General features: G+C 42.6%; 1 protein-coding gene across 1 annotated transcript in view; it reads left to right on the top strand.

Annotated features, from left to right (window-relative positions):
• Positions 1-21,338, top strand: part of LOC140735348 (cytoplasmic phosphatidylinositol transfer protein 1-like) — a 234,274-nt gene that overhangs the window by 96,009 nt on the left and 116,927 nt on the right. The window lies entirely within an intron of this gene.

Below are 21,338 nucleotides of genomic sequence, written 5' to 3'. Positions count from 1 at the left end.
GCTCCAGAACAGTGTTATGCCTCTGTTGCAATGTTTCCACTCTCTGAATGATTAGGTATCGCTAGTATTCCTGCAAATTGTGTACATGGTAGTTGGACAGCGAGAGGTACTGCTGCTTCACAGCTTTAGTGATCCAGATGTATTTTTCTTGTAGTTTCTCTACAGCCTGTGCCAAGCCATTTCTCATGTTGTTCTTTATCAATGGACTGTGTCTTCTCAGAAACTCTCCTGCATACGTCATGAAATATGTTGTTATGTGGCATTGTGATGTGTGTTGCAAAACATAATGGTAAAAACAACTGTAAATTACAGTAAGTTATAAGCTCAATTAAATAGTGCAAAAAGAAGGGGAAAAAGTAGTGAGAGAGTGTTGATGAGTTCAACGTTCATTCAGAAATCTGATGGCAGCGGGGAAGAAGCTGTTCCTGAAGTATTGAGTGTGTGCCTTCAAGCTCCTGTACCTCCTGCCTGATGGTAGCAATGAGAAAAGAGCATGCCCTGGGTTTAGCTTAACTAGTGTGTATAAGATGACCACAACTTCTTTATTCATTGTCTCAGTTTGCCCTCTCCTTGTGGAGTTTCCACATTCTGGCGTGACTGCATCGGTTTCCTCTGTGAGCTCCAGTTTCTTTTCACACCTCAAAGACTTGTGGGTTGATAGCTTTAAGTGGTTTGGGTCCATAGATGGCTTCTCGTCTCCATCATCCTCTGAAGTCGATGGTATGGTTGGAATTCATCAACACTTATAAAATCCATTGTACCCACTGTACAGGGGATTGGCTTTTAGAGCTTCACCAGAACCCTGCCTGTCATAACCTGTCATAACGGGGTTGTGTAGTTGGATTTTGAGAGGCCGATGGCTTAAGTGGTCACTGTAAATTGTCCCTAGCAGGTAGATGAGTGGAAGAAACTAGGGAGAGTTGATGGGAATGTGGGGAAAAGATAAAATGGGAGTGTATGATGGTTTGCATGGACTAGGTAGGTCGAAGGACTGTTTCTGTGTTGCCTGTCTCTGTGATTGAGACTCTGAGTTGCTCTGGGGAGAGGTAATGGATCCTGATTCATTTTCTTGTGGGTATACTCAATCCATAATAGTATAATAACCATAATAGAATCAATGAAAGATTGCACCAACAGGGCGGACAACCAGGGTGCAAAAGACAGCAAACTGTGCAAATACAAAAAGAAAGAAAAAAAAGAAAAATATTATGATAAATAAATAAGCAATAAATATTGAGAACATGAGATGAAGAGTCCCTGAAAGTGAGTCCGGATGTTGTGGGAAGTTTGGTGATGGAACAAGTGAAGTTGATTAAATTATTCCCCTCTGGTTCGGGAGCCTGATGGTTGCGGGGTGATAGCTGTTCCTCAACCTGGTGGTGTGTGTCCTGAGGCTTCTGTATCTTCAGCGAGAAGGGAGTACGACCTGGGTGGTGAGGGTCTCTGATGATGGATGCTGCTTTCCTGCGACAATGAATTGAATTGAATTGAATTGACTTTATTACTTGTATCCTTCACAGACATGCTCCTCATAGATGTGCTCAGTGGTGGGGAGGGCTTTACCTGTGATAGACTGGACCGTCTCCACTATTTTTTTTCGTAGGATTTTCCATTCAAGGACATCAGTGTTTCCATATCAGGCTGTGATGCAGCCGGTCAGTATATCTTCCATCAAACGCCTATAGAAGTTTGTCAGAGATTTAGATGTCATGTCAAAGCTTTGCAAACTCTGAAGAAAGTAGAGGCACTGCCATGCTTTCTTCATAATTGCATTTGCATTCTGGGCCCAGGACAGGTCCTCTGAAATAACAACACCAAGGTACTTCAATTTGCTGACCCTGTCCACCTCTGACCCTCAAGTAAGGACTGGCTCATGAACCCGTGGTTTGCTCCTCCTGAAGTCAATAATCAGCTCCCTGGTCTTGCTGACAGTGAGTGAGTGAGAGGTGATTGCTCTTGGTGCCTCAAGAAGAAGGCATCTGTCATGTTTGTGAAGTGAATCATTCAGTGAAGATTCATATTAATGTTGTTTTGTGATTGCAGTGTGGCTGGTGTTAATTTGCAAGTTGGAATATTATTTTATTGATTATGAATATATAACATGTTTACTGTTTAAGTGAATTAGGGCAGAAGAATTATGAAAATACTCTTCAGTAAATTGCACATCAGAACCATTTATTGTGTGAGCCACCACCCCATTAGAACAATTGTGGTTGATTAATAAGTGAGCTGACAGAATTGTAATTCATACTTCCCTTTCAAAGTTTTTATAGTTAGATCCCTGCCTGGAAGTTTTCCCTGTGTGCTGTCATCAAGAATTTACCTGCATGTTGGGACTGGGAGGTTGGGATTGAAAGCCCGAGATTGATCAAGTCTGTGGGGACTCAACCACTGTCTCCTGACTCCACTCCCACTCCCCTTCCCTACCTGTCATCTTACACCCTTCCTCAGTCCATCAATCACCTCAAGATCCTTTTTCACCACTCCCTCTCTCCTCTTTATACAGGCCCTCACACCTCTCCACTCTCAGTCCTATGCTGGGTTTCAACATGAAATGCCAACAATTCCTCTCCTCCCACAGATACTGCCCAAGCTGCTCAGTTCTTCCAGCAAATTGTTGGTTGCTCCAGACCCAAGTCAATTTGGAACGTCCTGAAGCCATAATTTGGCATGTACAGGTAAACCCAAGGTTGGGTAATTTGGAGTCTGTATATTGCAATCACCAAGGCTACATTAGGATGTGCTGACCTCACATAACACAGTGATAATTACCATAATCTATAGATCTAAATGAATATTGAATTATCAATATGATACCCTCCAGTACATCATGTCATATAGAGATGAAAACAGCTCTTTGGCTCACTAAGTCTGTACTACTACACTATCCTTTTTATTCTTAGCACATTCCCGCTAACTCCGCCAAATATTACCACTCACTTACACTCTTGGGAAAATGTACAGGGACCACTTAACCGCCATCCGTCAGGTCCTTGGGGTGTGGGAGGAATGTGCAGACCCCAGAAGAAACCCGTGCAGCCATAGGGAGAAAATGCATACCCTGTACCGACAGCACGCAAGGTCGGGACTGAACCCAGCTTTCTGGAGCTGTGAGGCAGCAGCTCTACTAGCCATGTGTGCACACAACAGCTATCCAGACAGAAACTCCTCAGCACAGTAGTTTATCGTCCAGTCGTTGAGGGGTGCTAGTTCAGGTGACACATATAAACAAGTTGCAGGAGACTGGCTCCAGCCTAGAGACTTCCCAGATATCAAACCACAAGTCAAACCTAATTTTATTTGTACTATGACTTGGGAAAAGGGGTGCCACGGTAGTGTGGTAATTATTATGACGCCATCATAGCTCAGAGCATAGAAGTTCTGAGTTCAATTCCAGCGTCCTCTTTAAAACTTCTGTACGTCGATCCTGTGAGTGCGTGGGTTTTCTCCGAGTGTTCCAGTTCTTCCCCCCCCCCCCCCAATAAAAAGACGTCCCAGTTAGTAGGTTAATTGGCCACTGTAAATTGTCTCGTGTTTAGGCCAGGGTTAAATAGATGCATTGCTTGTTAGGCCAGAAGGGTCTGCTCTGTGCGTTATCTCTTTAAAAAATTGCCAAAGCAGGCAGGGTTTGCTCACCATTTTCAGCGACCCTGAAAAAGTATTTCACATTTAATCTTTTTGAAAGGCCGAGCTAGTTTCATTCTGCAATTTGACACCCCCAAAGTGCTGGAGGAAGTCAGCAGGTCAGGCAGCATTTAATGAATCAGTCCTGAGGAGAGGTCTTGGCCTGAAACATGGACTCGTCATTTTCCTCTTGAGATGCTGCCCAACCCACAGGTTTCCTCCAGCTTTTTGCGTCCGTTGGTGCTTAAACTCACCACGTCCAGTGGTCACCTGCTGCAACACTACACTATCAGTGGCTTGAAATCTCCAGGAGTGGATTCCTGTGGTTTTCTAGTGCAAACTGAATCTCACTTCAATGAGATAATTATATTTGTCAGCAGAAAGGGTGGGAAATAGGTTGGCACTGGGTTTTGTAGAACACATCCTGGCAAACAGCAGACGTGGGCTGCCACATGACCCACAGTGAAAAGAAGAAGAATGGTTTTAAACTGTTATAGAAGATTGAAATAATGACATCCTTCTATATTTAGGAAAATAGCTACAGCTTTTGTCTGTGAGGCAGTCTGTTACAGTTTTTCAACTAATTGTTTTGCTGAAATATGAAGGACAACTTATGGAGTGAGTGTGTGTGTGTGTGTGTGTGTGTGTGTGTGTGTGTGTGTGTGTGTGTGTGTGTGTGTGTGTGTGTGTGTGTGTGTGTGTGTGTGTGTGTGAGTGTGACCACCTCAGTGCTAATTGTACAACACTGCCTCCATATTGTGCACAAAAGGTCCAGGAACTTGGTTTGCTCTCTTGAGAACACAGTGGAGTGGGCGTAGGCCACTCGGCCCCTCCGCTTGCGCTGCTGTCCAGTATGATTAAACAGATCTGTTCCCAGCCTTGACTCGTCTCCGTGTCTGTCTCTGCTTCTGTTGGCAGCTGTTACCTGCCACACTGAGCCTCCCACCTGGGGTGAGCATCGTGGCTTGCTTTGTAAACAACACACCTGCTTGGCATCTTGCTTCAGGTAAAGAAATGAGCTGAAAAAGGTCACCAGCAGTGTTAGGGATAATCACATCTGCTAAACAAACAAAACTTACAGTTTAAGGTGTCTAGAGTGGTGAATGGATTTCAAGATTCAAGATTGTGTATGCCTATTCTTAAGTACACAAATGTAAAGGAGAGCAAAATGATTGTTACCCTGGATCTGATACAGCATAAAAAAACACAATAAGTGTAAAGTACACAATAACAAAAAAATTATATAAATACGCAAAATTAGCTTTTATACATAGACTGGTTGTATGTCCATATAGTGATGCTAGGTTCAGCAATACCCATACATTCGGTATCCCTGACAGGAAATGGTAAAGTAGTGGTGGTGTGGGTTAATGGGTGAAGGTATTGATCAGCCTGATGGCATGGGTGAAGTAACTGTTTTGTGGATGCTGCATAGCCTCTTCCCTGATGGGAGTGGGACAAACAGTCCATGAGCAGGGCAGGTGGGATCTTTATGATATTTCTGGCCTTTTACTGGCACCTTTCTGTTTATATATTTGAAGAGGAGGTGGGGTGAATCCAAGCGGAAACCTCAGATTGTTAAACAAACAGAGAGCATGCATAATTTAGTATAGCCACCTAGTGGATTGGTATTGGGAGACTGGGACCATTTATTTAGAGAAATGAGTTTGAATTTCAATAATTAAAAATAGATTTGGAATTGAAATTTTAATCAACAGAGGACTATGAAAGCGACAGAAAGTTTTAAAATTAGTCAGCTCCATCATGGGTTCTAGCCTTTGTAGTATCCAAGACATCTTCAAGAAGCTGTGCCTCGGAAAGACGGTGTCCGTTATTGAGGACCCCCATCACCCAGGACATGCCCTCTTCTCAATGTTACTATTGGGAAGGAGGTACAGAAGCCTGAAGGCACACACTCAACCATTCAGGAACAGCTTCTTCCTCTCCGCCACCTGATTTCTAAATAGACATTGAACCTATGAACACTACCTCACTTTTTCATTATTTCAGTTTTTACACTATTTTTATTTAACTATTTAATATACACGTATATACTTAGCGTAATTGATTATTTTCTATATTTATCATCCATTGCATTGTAATGCTGCCACAAAGTTAATAAATTTCTCAACCTGATTCTGACTATGGAACTAGGAGTTTGGTATTAAGAATTTACGTGCGATCTTTAGAGAAGACATCTGCCTCTCTGTCCTGAAGCCCTGAACTCCATTATGAATGGATAATCCATTCAGCTGTGAACTGATGAGTGTAGGAATGGGCGGTTACTCCTGGCCTGGCCAGTTCTAATGAGAACAGAATCACTGGAGAAACACTGAAGCTAGTGGATACAGAAGTGTTTTAATCAACAAATTGAGACACTCTCGGAGGAAAAGGCCTGTTTGACCCATTATTGCATGATATTTTAATTGCTGAAGGTCAAAGGTAGCAGCAGTTGTATAGTTACAATGTATCTACAGTGCTTCCTTTGAATTACATATAATTTTCACACACACCCTTCTTCACAGCCACACTCCAGACATGTAAAATGAATGTTAATCACCATTGTCTGGTTTTCAATTAACTGGTGTCCACAGCTCTAGTAAGAAACTATTGTTCAGGGCTGCAATTTAAATTTAATCTACAATCGATGTTCAGGTCTATAGATTGGTTGCTGAAGTTAATACTTGCTATATATCCTAACTCCAGTATATGCCATATCACCAGTGAAAACCATATTCCATGAACATTTGTATGAAAAGAAGGGACTGTTTCACTATGGGATTTTTACTTTGTACATCTCAAAGGTGAGTTCCGAAAGCTTACCAGGTCTCTAGTTAAATACAGACTCTGGTTTCTATTGTATTTGGGCTTACATGAAATCAGGTTTATTATCAGAGCCACATATGTCACACTATACTACCCTGAGATTCATTTTCTTGTTGGCATTCATGGTAGATACAAAGAAATACAGTGGAATCAATGAAAAACTACACACAATGACGAACAAATAACCAATGTACAAAAGAAGACAAACCATGCAAATACAAAAAATAATATTATATAAATAAGTAATAAAGAATATCGAGAACATGTGTTGTGGAGTCCTTGAAAGTGAGTCCATATGTTGTGGAATCAGTTCAGTGTTGAGATGAGTGACGTTATCCACACTGGTTCATAAGAACATAAGAAATAGGAGCAGGAGTAGGTCGTTGGACCAGTCGAGTCTGCTCCGCCATTCAATAAGGTCATGGCTGATCTGATTATGGACTCATCTCCACCTACCTGCCTTTTCCCCTTGACCCTTAATTCCCCTACTATGCAAAAATCTATCCAACTTTGTCTTAATATATTTAACTGAGGTAGCCTCAGCTACTTCATTGGGCAGAGAATTCCACAGATTCATCACTCTCTGGGAAAAGCATTCCTCCTCATCAGGAGTCTCTTGGTTGAAGGGTAATAATATTTGTTCCTGGCCCCATAAAGTACCTCCTTCCCAATGGTAGCAGTGAGAAGAGAGCATGGCTAACTTTAACTTTAACACGACTTAGAATAAATAGGTTTTAGATGTATACTTTTTGAGTGATAATTTGAGGTGTTTATCAGTGATAAATCACTTTGAAGAGGCATTAAACATAAAAAGGTACATGTCTATGCAGGAAATGGAGGAATGTGAATCATGTTGAGGCAGAAAATAATTAGTTTTAGTCAGCATTTGTGCTTGGTGCAGATTTTCTGGCTTGAAGGGCCTCTTCCTGTTCTGTACAGTTCAATATTAGTGTCACCATTGCTGAACAGATCAGAATAATAATGACTAGTTTCAAGTTTCAAGTTTAAATTTAATCGTCATTCAACCATACATAAATACCCATGAATACAGGCAGACAAAACAGGGTTACTCCAGGGCCCAGGTGTAATGCACAGCAAAAGGCACATATATGATAGCAAGCACGTATAGCAGATCCCCCACAGATAACAGAGTGAGGTTGACCAGTGATGCATGCTCTGAGGCCACTTTTATTAGGTACATTGTGCACCTGCTCGTTAATGCTAATATCTAATCATCCAATCATGTGGCAGCAGCTCAGTGCATAAATGCATGCAGTCATGGTCAGGGTGGTTCAGTAGTTTCGACCAAATATCAGAATGGGGAAGAAATGCGATCTGTGTGACTTTCGGCATAAAATGATTGTCGGTGCCAGACGGGGTGCTCTTGGTATCTCAGAAACTGCTGACCTCCTGGGATTTTCACACACACAAGTCTCTAGAGCAGGGGTTCCTGACCGTTTTTTATGCTGTCGACTGATACCACTCAGCAAAGGGTCCTTGCACCCTAGGTTGTGAACCCCTGCTCTAGAGTTTACAGATAGTGGAATGAAAAACAAAAAGCATCCAGTGAGGGGTATTTCTGTGGGTGAAAATGCCTTGTTACTGAGAGTGTTCAGAGGAGATTAGCCCGACTGGTTCAAACTGACAGGAAGGTGACATGCCTATAGGTTGTGGGAACAGTTCAGTGTTGGGGTAAGTAAGGTTGAGTGAAAGTATACCTTGTGGTTCAAGAGCCTGATGATTCAGAGGTAGTAACTGTTCCACAGCTAATGGTGTGGTCCTGAGGGGCTTCTGTACCTCTTTCATGATGGAAGCAGCAAGAAGACATGGTCTGGGTGGTGGGGGCCACTGTTGATGGATGTTGCTTCCCTGCGACATGCTCAGTGATGAGGGGAGCTTTGCCCGTGATGAGTTTCTGTAGGATTTTCCATTCAAGGGCATTGGTGTTTCCATGTCAGGCTGCAATGCAACTGGTTAATATACTCTCCAAGACACACCTTTAGATGTTTGTTAAAGTTTTAGATGTCATGTCAAATTTTCACAAAGTAAGGACTGCTGTGCTTTCTTTGTAAAGGCACTTAATTGCTGGACCCAGGACAAATCTTCTGAAATGATAACATTTAAAGTTACACAGAGGAATTTAAAGTTACAGACCCTCTCCACCTCTGATCCCCTGTTGAGGACTGACCATGGATGTCCGGTTTCCTCCTCCTGGTCAATAATCAGCTTCCTGGTCTCGTTGACGTTGAGTGAGAGCATGTTGTTGTGGCACCACTCAGCCCGATTTTGAATCTCCCTCCTATATGCTGATTCATCACCACCTTTGATTTGCCCAATGATGGAATATTGGCCAGTTCATCAGGAGTAGATCTACTGCTACTCTTCATCATCGTGCTATGAGCTTCCTTCCATCCAAACGAAAGGGTAACCAGAGCACCAGTTTATTATCTCACCTGAGACGACATTTCCAACTCTGCAGCAACTACTGCTGGAGTGTCTTTCTAGGTCTGTGTGTTTTTCTCTTCAAGTGTGAGACTTGGGCCTATTGTGTGACTGAGAGGGCTACCCACTGTTCGCTTGTGGAATTTCGAACACCCCGTGCTCTCAGCCGATAAGAACAAGAAAATGTAATAACGTAAGATGGTTTCGTGGAAGTTTTGAAAATTATGCCTGAAAATAAGTGCCCTGTAACTGAACTGGGGTTGTGCGCAAATGGAAACTTTGACTTTTTATAGTCCGCCCATTTATCAGTGATGATGTATGCAGACCACAGTGGAAATAAAAACGTGAACATAGATAGGCTGTTGTGGAAATTCATGCACCGTATCCATCTTTCATTCGACAGTGATCTTAATTGAAGATTTTGAACAGCATAATCACATTATTTATATTTTATTCTTTGAAAAATGTATTTATACTGGGGGAAAAACATCTGACGCAGAGAGTAAAATATTTTCAGATTCTTATTTACTGTATTTGAGAAACAATTTCAGTGTCTTTATGATGACTCCAGGGAGACCTGTGGCTTTTTATTGCTTTTTGAGCAGTTTTCCTTCTTATTGTGACAACAAATGCTTCAAGGTACTTGATAATGAAAGGCAGTTTCGCCCTGTGTTGCTTTGAGGAGTCACCTATGGGATGGTTTGATGATACTGTCTTAGTTACCTTATTGATTTATTGATTCCACTCATCCCTAAAAGAGTTTTGGTTGGATTTAAGAAAAATAATTCATTTTTGTTTTGGGACAGTTAGTGTATCCAGGTGGATCATTGTGACCCAGGAGCAGAACATTTGTCAACTGAAGTCTCTTCTGTCTCCAATATGCACTAGAAACATAGAAACGTAAAAAATCCTACAGCACAATACAGGCTCTTCGGCCCACATAGCTGTGCTGAACGTGTCCCTACCTTAGAACTACCTAGGCCTTATCCATAGCCCTCTATTTTTCTAAGCTCCATGTAGCCATCCAGGAGTCTCTTAAAAGACCCTATCATTTCCTCCTCCACCACTGCCGCCAGCAGCCCATTCCACGCACTCACCACTCTGCACAAAAAAAACTTACCCCTGACATCTCCTCTGTACCTACTTCCAAGCATCTTAAAACTGTGCCCTCTCGTGCTAACCATTCAGCCCTGGAGAAATGTCTCTGACTATCTACACAATCAATGCCTCTCTTTATCTTGTACACCTCTATCAGGTCACCTCTCATCCTCTGTCGCTCCAAGGAGAAAAAGCCGAATTCACTCAACCTATCCTCATAAGGCATGCTCTCCAATCCAAGTTACATCCTTGTAAATCTCCTCTGCACCCTTTCTATGGTTTCCACATCCTTCCTGTAGTAAGGCAACCAGAATTGAGCACAGTACTCCCAAGTGGGGTCTGACCAGGGTCCTACATAGCTGCAACATTACCTCTCGGCTCTTAAACTCAATCCCAATATTGATGAAGGCCAATGCATCGTGTGCCTTCTTAACCACAGTCAACCTGCGCAGCAGCTTTGAGTGTCCTGTGGACTCGGACCCCAAGATCCCTCTGATCCTCCACACTGCCAAGAGTCTTACCATTAATGCTATATTCTGCCATCATATTTGACCTACCAAAATGAACCACCTCACACTTATCTGGGTTAAACTCCACCTGCCATTTCTCAACCCAGTTTTGCATCCTATCAATGTCTCATTGTAACCTCTGACAGCCCTCCACACTATCCACAACACCCCCAACCTTTGTGTCATCAGCAAATTTACTAACCCATCCCTGCACTTCCTCATCCAGGTCATTTTTTAAAATCACAAAGAGTAAGGGTGCCAGAACAGATCCCTGAGGCTCACTACCGGTGACCGACCTCCATGCAGAATATGATCCATCTGCAACCACTCTTTGCTTTCTGTGGTCAAGCCAGTTCTGGATCCACAAAGCAATGTCCCCCTTGGATCCCATGCCTCCTTACTTTCTCAATAAGCCTTGCACTATTCCTGAGTGTTGGTATCTCTGGGCCAACTTATCGATGCAGTTATGAAGAAGGCATGACAGCGGGCATATTTCATTAGGAGTCTGAGGAGATTTGAGATGTCACCAAAACACTGGCAAATTTCTACAGATGTACCATGGAGAGCATTTTAACTGGCTACATCACCATCTGGTATGGTCGGGAAGGGCACTGCATGACATCAAAAAAGCTGCAGGAAGTTGTGAACTTAGTCAGCTACATCATCCAGGACATTTTCAAGGAACAATGCCTCATTAAGGAACTCCATCACCCAGCGCTTGCTACCATCAGGGAGGAGGTACAGAAGCCTGAAGGCACACACTCAGTGATCAGAAACAGCTTCTTTCCCTTTGTCATCAGATTCCTGAATGGACAGTAAACCCATGAACACTCTCTCACATCTCTTTTTTCATTTTGTACTAATTTAATTTAATTTATATGTATATATTTACTGTAGTTTACAGTTTTTTATTATAGGTTACGAGATAGTCCTGCCACATAGCAACAGATTTCAAGACATTTACCTGTGATAGTAACATTGCTTCTGATTCTGTTCTCTCCAAGCTGTGTGGGTGAATGGCCACGCAGTAACTGAAATACTTCCAGGCACATAGCCTTTGTTGCTGTACAGCTGGAATTTTCTTAACATTTAAACTGTCACACAGTTTTCAGGCTGTGGGGAAAAAAAATCCTGTTTGGAGCAATGGTTGGTCTACGCAGTGTTTTAAAAAAAAATAGAGAGAATTTTGCCACTATGTTTCAAAGAGCTTTGAGCAGTAAAGTCTAAAACTGAAAGAGTGCTGCAGTGGCTTGCAAAAGAGAAGGTAAGGTGTCATGTGTCAGCCTTGCTTATAAGTTGATCGTAGCTGAATAACTGAAAGTTGGTCTGAGTCTTGTCAAACAGTTGGCCATTGACTTCAGGAAGAGGAAGTTGAGTTGAGGTTGAAAGTTCCTAGGAGTGAACATCACCAATAGCTTGTCCTGGACTGTCCATGTAGATAGACATCACAGCCAAGAAAGTTCACCAACATCTGTACTCCCTCAGAAGGCTTTTGAAATTCAGGTTGTCCCTGTTGATCCTTACTAATTTTTATTGATAAGCCGCAGGAAACACCCTCTCTGAATGCATCACAGCTTGGTATGTCAATTGTACTGTATTTGCCCACAAGAAACTGTGGGACTGGATCGAAGTAGCTGGGTGTGGGCTCGGGTGAAAAATTAACCAATGTTTGGCCATTGTTGGGGTGGACTTGGGGCCAGATCAAAGCAGCAGGGCCCAGGCCTGAGAGCAAAAAACAAACCAAAACACCGAGCCGGATTAAAAAGATCAAGGCGCCACGGCTGAGGGCAAAGGCTGAAGTGTTGTTCATCTCACTGCTCAGGGCAGTTTACTCACCTCAGTGCTGAACTTGCCTTTGCACCGTGGCCTGCAGTCATCGGGCTCCTGAGTGACTACCATGCTGAACCAGCTCCTTGGCTGTGAACTCACTTCTGGGTTCCTGTTCTGTATGTCGTGTTTAAAGCGTTTGCACAATTTGTTCATACTTTTTTGCACATAGGGTGTTTGTTGTGTGGCTTTTTAAAGGGTTCCATTGTGTTTCTGTGTTTTGTTGTTGCCTGCGAGAAGATTAATCACATATAGTATATATTCTTTGATAATAAATGTACTTTGAGCTTTGAGAGGTGTAGAGACTGCTCAGCACATCATGAAATGTAGCATCCTCTCTATGGACTCTGTTCACACTCCTCAAGGCATTGGTAAACCATTCATTGTAATGAAAGATGCCACCCACCTTGAGCATACCCTCTTTCATCAGGTCGAAGACACAAAAAGCTGAAAGCATGTCCCACCATGCTGAAGGTCAGCTTCTACCTTGCTGTAATGAGGCTGTTAAATAGTTCCCAAGTCTGATAAGTTCGATTCTTCACCTCTCAATCTATCTTATGCTCTTTCACCTTGTTGTTTACCTGCAATGTACTTTCTCTGCAGCTGTTACACTTTATTCTGCACTTGTTGTTCTATCTCAATCCATTCTGATCTGTATGAACAAAGTGCAGGACAGGTTTTTCACTGTGTCTCAGTACATGTGACAGTAATAAACAAATTCTCATTCCATCTGTGCTGAATATGTGATAGTAAAGCAGACCGTTTGTGAGTATGAGACAAAATCTGTAGAGATTGATAATGAATAGGCCGTGGCGAAGGTGGTCGTTTGAGCAGCACTGAAGGCAATTGAGAGGATGGAAGGATTTGAGGTGGATTCACTCAGCTCAATCTCATGTATCTGGCTGGTGGAGTAGTGGCATCTGCACCAGACTTCTAGACTTCAGGTCCTGGGTTCAAATCCTTGCACGCCTTCCATCTGTGTGCTAGGTTGACCGTTGGGCTAGCAACTCAGCCTCATAAAAAAACAGACAAAAATGCTAACAAAGTGACAAGGTTGCTGCCTGATGCGCCAGAAGGTGCGGAGAGGAATAAGAGCAGTCTCACATTTGAGGCAGCAGAATTGGGCCATTCAACCCATCGCATCTGCTCAATCATTCCATCCTTTATCCTTTCAACTTCATTCTCCTGCTTTATCTCCATAACTTTTGATGCCCTTACTAATCAAGAACCTATCAACTTCCACTTTAAATAGAGGCATTGGTGAGTTTTCTCAGCCATGATATCAATGCGGTTTTATCAAGAGAGTCTTTTGGTAATAGTCACATCTAGGAACGTGAAGCTCTCAACTGTCTTAATCTCCACACCATTGATGTAGACAGGAGCATATGTACCATCCTCCCTCCTGAATTCAATGAGAAAAAAGGAGAGGGAATGTAATTTCTCTGTGTAGGCCCAGTGGGCCAAATGGTCTCCTCCTGTGCATAGTAATTAAGTAACAATTGAACAAAAATCTATGTCCTATTTCTATGTTTTCATCTGGATTCATCAGGCAGAGGAAAATTAAAACAGCCATTTCGCACCTTTCTGACTTCACATCGAGTTGAAAAGGCCACCTTTGATGAATTGCCTCTGAATTTTTTCTATTGATTTTAATAATTGATCGGTGTTTCTTGGGAGGTGTGTGCATTGATGCCTTTCCTTGGAATCAGCAGAGAAGTGCAAGCTAATATTAGCTTATTGACCATTCTCAGAGGAGGCGAGGTTTAATGTCGGAAGTGCTCCAAGTAGTGGATTGCCTTTTTTGTTTAGTTTAATCCTTAATGAATGAAAAATATTGTTGAAATCCTTTGCTTCCAAAGAGGGGAATTAGAATTTATTATGTGGTGCTTGGAAAAGCATCTTTACAAAGCCTTGCCTGGCTCAAAATGACTGTTCTCTTAAAGAGCCTGCCAATATAAAATTCTGGATTCTACAAGGACAAATGCAAGGAAATTTGAGAATCTTGTTGGAGCATACATTCAACCTATATTTCTTCTTCATATAAAAGTATAGGAACTTGAGAAATAGAAGCAGGAATAGACCAAAAGACCCCGTGAATCTGCAACATCATTCAGTAGGATTATTAAGGTTGTGATCTTGACTTTATTTTCATTTTCTTGCCCTTATTCTTCTGGAGTCCAAAATCTAACTCAATTTTGGATGCACATGATAATATAGACCTCTGGGCAGAGTGAAGAAATTCCTTTCATCTCAGAATTAACTGGGTTGGTTCCTACCTTGGTATTGTGCTGTGAACTTCTACATGCCCCGAAGCAGAAGAAATATCTCATTAGCACGAAGGGGTTCCACAGGTGTTGGAAATCTTGAAGAACACGCACAAAGAAATGGAGGAGATCAGCAGGTCAGGCAGCATCTATAGAGAGGAATGAACAGTCGACATTTCGGGGCTGTGAGCCATCATCAGGACTCGTTGTCAGAAATATTTCATTAAAGTTCCTTCAGAACCTTGTATCTTCTGTCGTGAGATTGTTCGATGTTTTATAAAAAATAAATTTGAATCACATACCATTCAATAAGTATGCCTCACAATCTTGAAGTCATCTTTTGCTAGCAATCATTTTTCAGGGAAGATAGTGGTTAGGGGAGCTAAATATAAACCCTTGAATTAAAGGATTGTATCCATGTGCTTCCTGCTGATTGTTGCTAGGTGGTGAAAGATTTCCCGATGCGAGAGTTCTCTCTGTCCAACACACCTGACTGAATACCATTAACTTGGTCATTAATCTCTTGTGTGCAATCTTGCGGTGCCCAATTTGGCTCTGATGCCTTCCTTCATCAAACCTTGAATTGTAATGTGTAACAATCCCACAGCAAAAGGCACAAGAACCTAATGGGACTTTTTTAATGCAGGGGATTGGCTTGTCACATGTACATCAAAACATACAGCGAAATGCGTTGTTTGCATTGAGGATGGACTGGGGGAAGCTTGCGAGTATCACGGCACTCCCAGTGCCAACGTAGCATGCCTACAATTTACTAATCTTAAATTGTACACCTTTATATGAGAGGAAACTATAGCTTCCATGCATTCACTGCAAGAACAGTGGTGGGAGTTGAACCCCAGTCTTACAGCTGTCACACTAACTGTTACGCTTGTTGTCGTACATTCATATTCCAAATGTGAACTATAAAACTGCAATGTAATTATGCATACATTAGATCAAGGGAGGTTGAAGGAAGGTCTTGCCAAGCTTAGCAACTGGCATAAGCTTGTCCAATATTGGTAATAAGATGCCTCTCCTGGTTGAGGCCAATGGGAAGGAAATGTTTTGCTCAGGTCATTTGCAGATGTGAGTGTGGTTATGTAAGTGCCAGCTTTCCTTAGGGTAACGGATCCACAAGTTATAAGATTCGCAACTAGCAGTGGATTGTCCAGCTAGTATAGTCAACTTAGCCAGAAACCAGTGGAAGGAACAGAAGCCACATTATCTTCTCCCAATAAAAACAGGGTGATTTCTCTTCTTTAAAAAAAAACTGCAGTGATTGGACAATAATTGCACTAAAATTATAACCATAACGTCATAGGACATAGGAGCAAATTAGGCCATTCTGTCCATTGAGTCTGCGCTGCCATCCCATCATAGCTTATTTATTGTCCCTCTCAACCTTATTCCCTTGCCTTCTCACCATAACTTTTGACACCCTTACTAGTCAAGAACCTATCATCCTCCATTTCAAATATGGCCAAAGACTTGGCCTCCGCAGCCGTCTGTGGCAGTGAATTCCAGATTCTCCACCCTCTGGCTAAAGAAATTCCTCTCGTCTCTGTTCAAAGTGCCTAATATTAATGCTGTTTCCTTGTTGCTGCATGGTCATCAAACTTGATTAATGATTATAACATTGTCACAATGCTTATTCTGTTCTGTTGTGCTCATATCATTATGCCTCTCCGGAGAATCACTAAACACCTTACATAATAATTAAAAACTTCCAAAGGAAGTCATTGTTGTGTAAGTAAGGTAGTATTATGATATCCATTGCAATAAAAGCAATGACCGGTCATCTGTTAAATTATGTTTTACTAGAACTTTTCATTGCCGAATAGCGAAAGGAGAAAGACCAAGAAATTGAACAGGAGCTGAATGCGAGGGTATTGTGCAGCCGGGTGGGTGTGAGGTCTCATAAGGCCATCTTACAGGGCATTCCCTAAACTCTAACCCGCCCTCCTCAAGATTCACAACTGTCTATTGTCATTCTTCAGTACATGAATGTAAAACAGAGCAAAATCATGGTTGCTCTGGATGCAGTACACCGTCGGACACCACGGTAGTGTAGCAGTTAGCGCGATGCTATTGCAGCTCGGTGTGGCGGAATTCAGAGTTCAGCCCTGACATCCTCTCTAAGGAACTTGTACGTCCTCCCTGGGGAATGCCTGGATTTCCTCCCGGTGCTGTGGTCTGCTCCCACAGTCCAAAGGTGTGCTGGTGAGTAGGTTTTGGGGTCATAGTAAATTGTCCCGTGATTGGGCTAGGGCTAAATTGAGGGTTGCCGGCGTCAGTGCAGGTCGAACGACCGGAAAAGTGCCTATTCCATGCTGTAGCACTAAATAAAAAATAAAAATAAATAAGTATCAATGATATATTTTACATTTAGATTATATGTACTATGTATTACTATAAAACACAATGTACAAGTGACTGTTTGAGTATGGTCGTAGATACGTACGTAAGATTAGCTCCACTATGAGAGCAAGTATCGCAATACTTTTTGCACCACTGTTAAATTCGTTCCCACAATCTTTTATTCATTTATTTATTGAGATACAGTGCAGAACAGGCCATTCTGGCCCTTCAAGTTACGCCGCCCAGCAACTGACTTATTTAACCCTAGCCTAATCAGAGGACAATTACAACGACCAATTAACCTACCAACTGTTAGGTCTGTGGGAGGAAACTAGAGCATCTGGAAGAAGCCCATGCATTCACAAGAAGAATGTACAAACTCCTTACAGACAACGGTGAGAATTGAACCCCGCTCGCTGGTACTGTAGAGCGTTGTGTTAACCACTACACTACCATGTCGCCCCCATTGCGATCGCTGGTGCCGTAAAGTATTACGCTAACCACTGCACTACTGTAATCTAAAGTTTGGTTGGACACTTCCATCCACTATTCACAGTGTCAGGCACATGCTGACAACTTAACCACTTACATTATTCATACTTTTGTCTGATTCGATGTAAATTGGATCAGGCAGCTCCACGCTGTGATTGTCAGTGGACCATCTTAGTCAAGGCAATAACTCAATCTGGCAGGAGGTTGTTTTATCCACTTTAGAAAGCCACTCTGCTGACATCAGGACACTTGATTGCACATTTTGGGAGTGATAGCAGGCTGCTCAAGCTGCTTCCAAAGTGGGAGGACACTAGAGCCCCTGGAGGAAATCCATACAGTCAGAGGAAAAACATGCAAACTCCAGCACAACCAGTACCTGGGCATCGCACAAAAATTGCTGGAGGAATACAGCAGATCAGGAAGAATCTATGGAAGGAATTCCCCTGAAACATCAACTGTTTTATTCTCCTCCATAGATGCTGCCTGACCTGCTGAGTTTCTCCAACATTTTGTGTGTGGATTTCCAGCATCAGCAACATCTCTTGTGTTTGCAACTAACATTTTGAGTTAAGAGTATTTTGTTAACTGTTTCTCCTGCTGCAGGTGCTACCTGACCTACTGAGCATTTCTAACACTCATTAATGCAAATATCCAATCAGCCAATCATGTGGCAGCAACTCACTGCACAAGAACATGCAGATGTGGTCAAGAGGTTCAGTTGTTGTTCAAACCAAACATCAGAATGGGGAAGAGATGTGATCTAAAGTGATCAGGACTGATTGATGGTGCCAGATGGGTTGGTTTGAGTATCTCAGAAACTGCTGATCTCCTGGGATTTTCATACACAATAAAGTTTACAGAAAATGGTGTGAAAAACAACAAAACATCCAGTGAGAAACAGTTCTGTGGGCAAAAATACCTTGTTAATGAGAGAGGTCAGAGGAGAATGGCCTTAAGCTGACAGGAAAACAACAGTAACTCAAATAACTATGCATTACAATAGTGGCGCACAGAAGATTATCTCCGAACACGCAACACGTTGAACCTTGAAGTGGATGGGCTACAGTAGCAGAAGATCACAAACGCACACTGAATGCCCTCTTCATTAGGTCCAAAGTGTACAGCAGTTACTTGATGTATACAAGCATCCCACTGGTAACACAGCGATAATGACAAAATAATTTTCTTTCAATCTAATGGAGTCATAACTGAAGGCAAATTAATAGTGATATTGAAAGGCAAACACGAGGAAATCTGTAGATGCTGGAAATTCAAGCAACACACACAAAATGCTGGTGGAACGCAGCAGGCCAGGCAGCATTTATAAGGAGAAGCGCTGTCGACGTTTCGGGCCGGGACCCTTCGTCTAGTCCTGACAAAGGGTCTCGGCCCGAAACGTCGACAGCGCTTCTTCCCATAGATGCTGCCTGGCCTGCTGCGTTCCACCAGCATCTTGTGTGTGTAGTAGTGATATGTCTCTGCCCTACTTTGTGGAGATCTAATATATTCAGCTGAGAGGTGAAGTCGGCAGCCCATCCTCCAGTGCACTCCTCCATCAGTATCAGACCTCCCTCAGGACCCTCGAATGGCATTTGAACTCATAGCCTTTCAACGTGTAAGTGTGAGTGCTGCCCACCGGTGCATTTCAGAAGAATAAACAAAGAGAATATTGGAACCATACAAAAATAAAACTGTGACTTTTAGAATAACGTTTGCTTTTCCGCGCAAAATGGATTATTTTAAGGATGGAAATTTATTCTGTGGAGAATTTTTAGCAGCGTGAATGCACATATATGACAATCACATGTTGAAACATGTAAGATAGTTTAATAATAAGCTCCTTGAATGCTTGCTATTTGAAGAGCCAAGCATTTGGTGCCAGTGATTACAATCAAGGTTCAATTCCTGCCGCTGTCTGTAAGGAGTTTGCCTGTTTTCCCCGTGACCACATGGGTTTTCTCCGGGTGTTCTGGTTTCCTCCATATTCAAAAGACATACAGTTCTGTGTAGATGTGTTAGGCACATATATTTAGCTAGGGTGCCCAAGACTTTTGCACAGTACTGTATTAGTCAATATGTAACAGAGAGCGAATTTGGAAATCTGATAGGAGCAAAGGACGCTGGGAATGGCGAGGTGGAACGCCGTGGGAGGGGCATGGGACAAATGGCAGAGAAGGAGAAGGGTGATGACACACCCAGCCCTAAGACACCAGGCAAGCTCATTTGATTCCAAACAATTGGTTTATTGATCATTACAGAATGTCTCTCAGGTGCTTCCCACTCCCTCCCCTCTCCCTTCTCCTTTTCCCAACCATGATTCCCCTCTCCCTGCCCCCTTCCCACTCTCAGTCCACAATGGAAACCGTTATCAGAATCAGGTTTATCATCACTCACATACGTCATGAAATTTGTTTTCTTTCTGTGGCAGCAGTACAGGGCAATACATAAAATTACTGGAGTACTGTGCAAAAGTCTTTGGTACCCTGACTATATACACAGAATGTGCCTCAGACTTTTGCACAGTACTGCATGAATTACGGTGAGTAAATTATATGTTGGAGCTGGAAGTGTGGTGACATTTGTTAGCTGCCCCCACCCAGCAGAGTCCTCAGACTGTGCCTTTTCCTTGACCCGAAACGTCACATTTCACTGTATGTTCCAAACTTTCGTTTTACATGTGAAAAATAAAACTGACCTTAAAAATAATTTTGTTTATTTTAAAAAGGATCTTTGGACACTTCCTTAATTTGAATTGGAGCAAAGAATTGTTTAAATAATACAACATTATAGGAGATCTGGTGGTAAGAGCACAGGGCTGCACACAGCCAACTGCAAGAAGCTGTCTTGTAACGACCTTCAAGTTCCTAGGTGTGAACATTACAGTGCAACACAGTCCCTTCGGCCCACGATATTGTGCCTATCTTTTAACCTACTCCAAAATCAATCTAATGCTTCATTCCCAGTTAACCCTGCATTTTATTCATCCATGAGTCTCTTAAATGTCCCTAATGCGGTTGCTATGCCACGCTGTGAATCATTCAGGTAGAACAGTGCAAGTATAGAAACAGGTGCAGATTCACAAGGACATGCCAAATTTGCTTAGCCTTCTGAGGGAATAGAGGCACTGGTGTGCTTTCCTGACCATAGCTCCTATCATTGTTTTGCACGGTGCCCATACAGATGATTTTAAAACGTAAGTACATTGAGGACAAGCTAGGAATTTGAAGGTAGTTACAAAACAGCATCTAGCTGTTGGCTGTGTGCAACCCTGTGCTCTTACTGCCAGATCTCCTGCTTCCAAAAACCCCGTCCCCACTCTTTTGCCATTGGTTTCCTGATGTACCGGGCTGCTTGGTGCCCAACCTTCATATATTGGGCTTGAGAGAAAGTGACCTTATGATTTACACTTGCTTCTGTTCCTTGTATCCTTACATCCTTTGGCAAAATTATTCAAAGCTTGGCAGATCAGAGTCGTGGAAATTCTCAGAATAGTAACAGACCCTCCAGCCTACTAAGTCTGGGCCAACCATGAACCATCGAACGCCTACCTATACTAACCCTGCATTAATACCAGGTTTAATTCTGCTCCACATTCTCCATAACTCCAGGTTTTACCCCTCACCCACACACTAAGTGCAATTTACAGTAGCCAACTTGCATGTCTTTGGGAGGTGGGATAAAACTGGGAGAAATCTGTACGATCGCAGGGAGAACATGCAAACTCCACATGGAAAGCACCGGACATCAGGATTGAATCCAGGTTTCTGGGGCTGTGAGACCATGGCTCTAAGAGCTGTAGAGCAGAATTTACCACAGAGGTACCAGTCTCATGTTGAGCTTGGGCATGAGGTTATTGTGTCATGATATTATAGTGAAGAACCTAGTGCGGTGTTCTACG

Source organism: Hemitrygon akajei, chromosome 11 (genome assembly GCF_048418815.1).
Source record: "Hemitrygon akajei chromosome 11, sHemAka1.3, whole genome shotgun sequence".
NCBI lineage: Eukaryota > Metazoa > Chordata > Chondrichthyes > Myliobatiformes > Dasyatidae > Hemitrygon > Hemitrygon akajei.
This window is presented reverse-complemented; position numbering and strand designations above follow the sequence as displayed.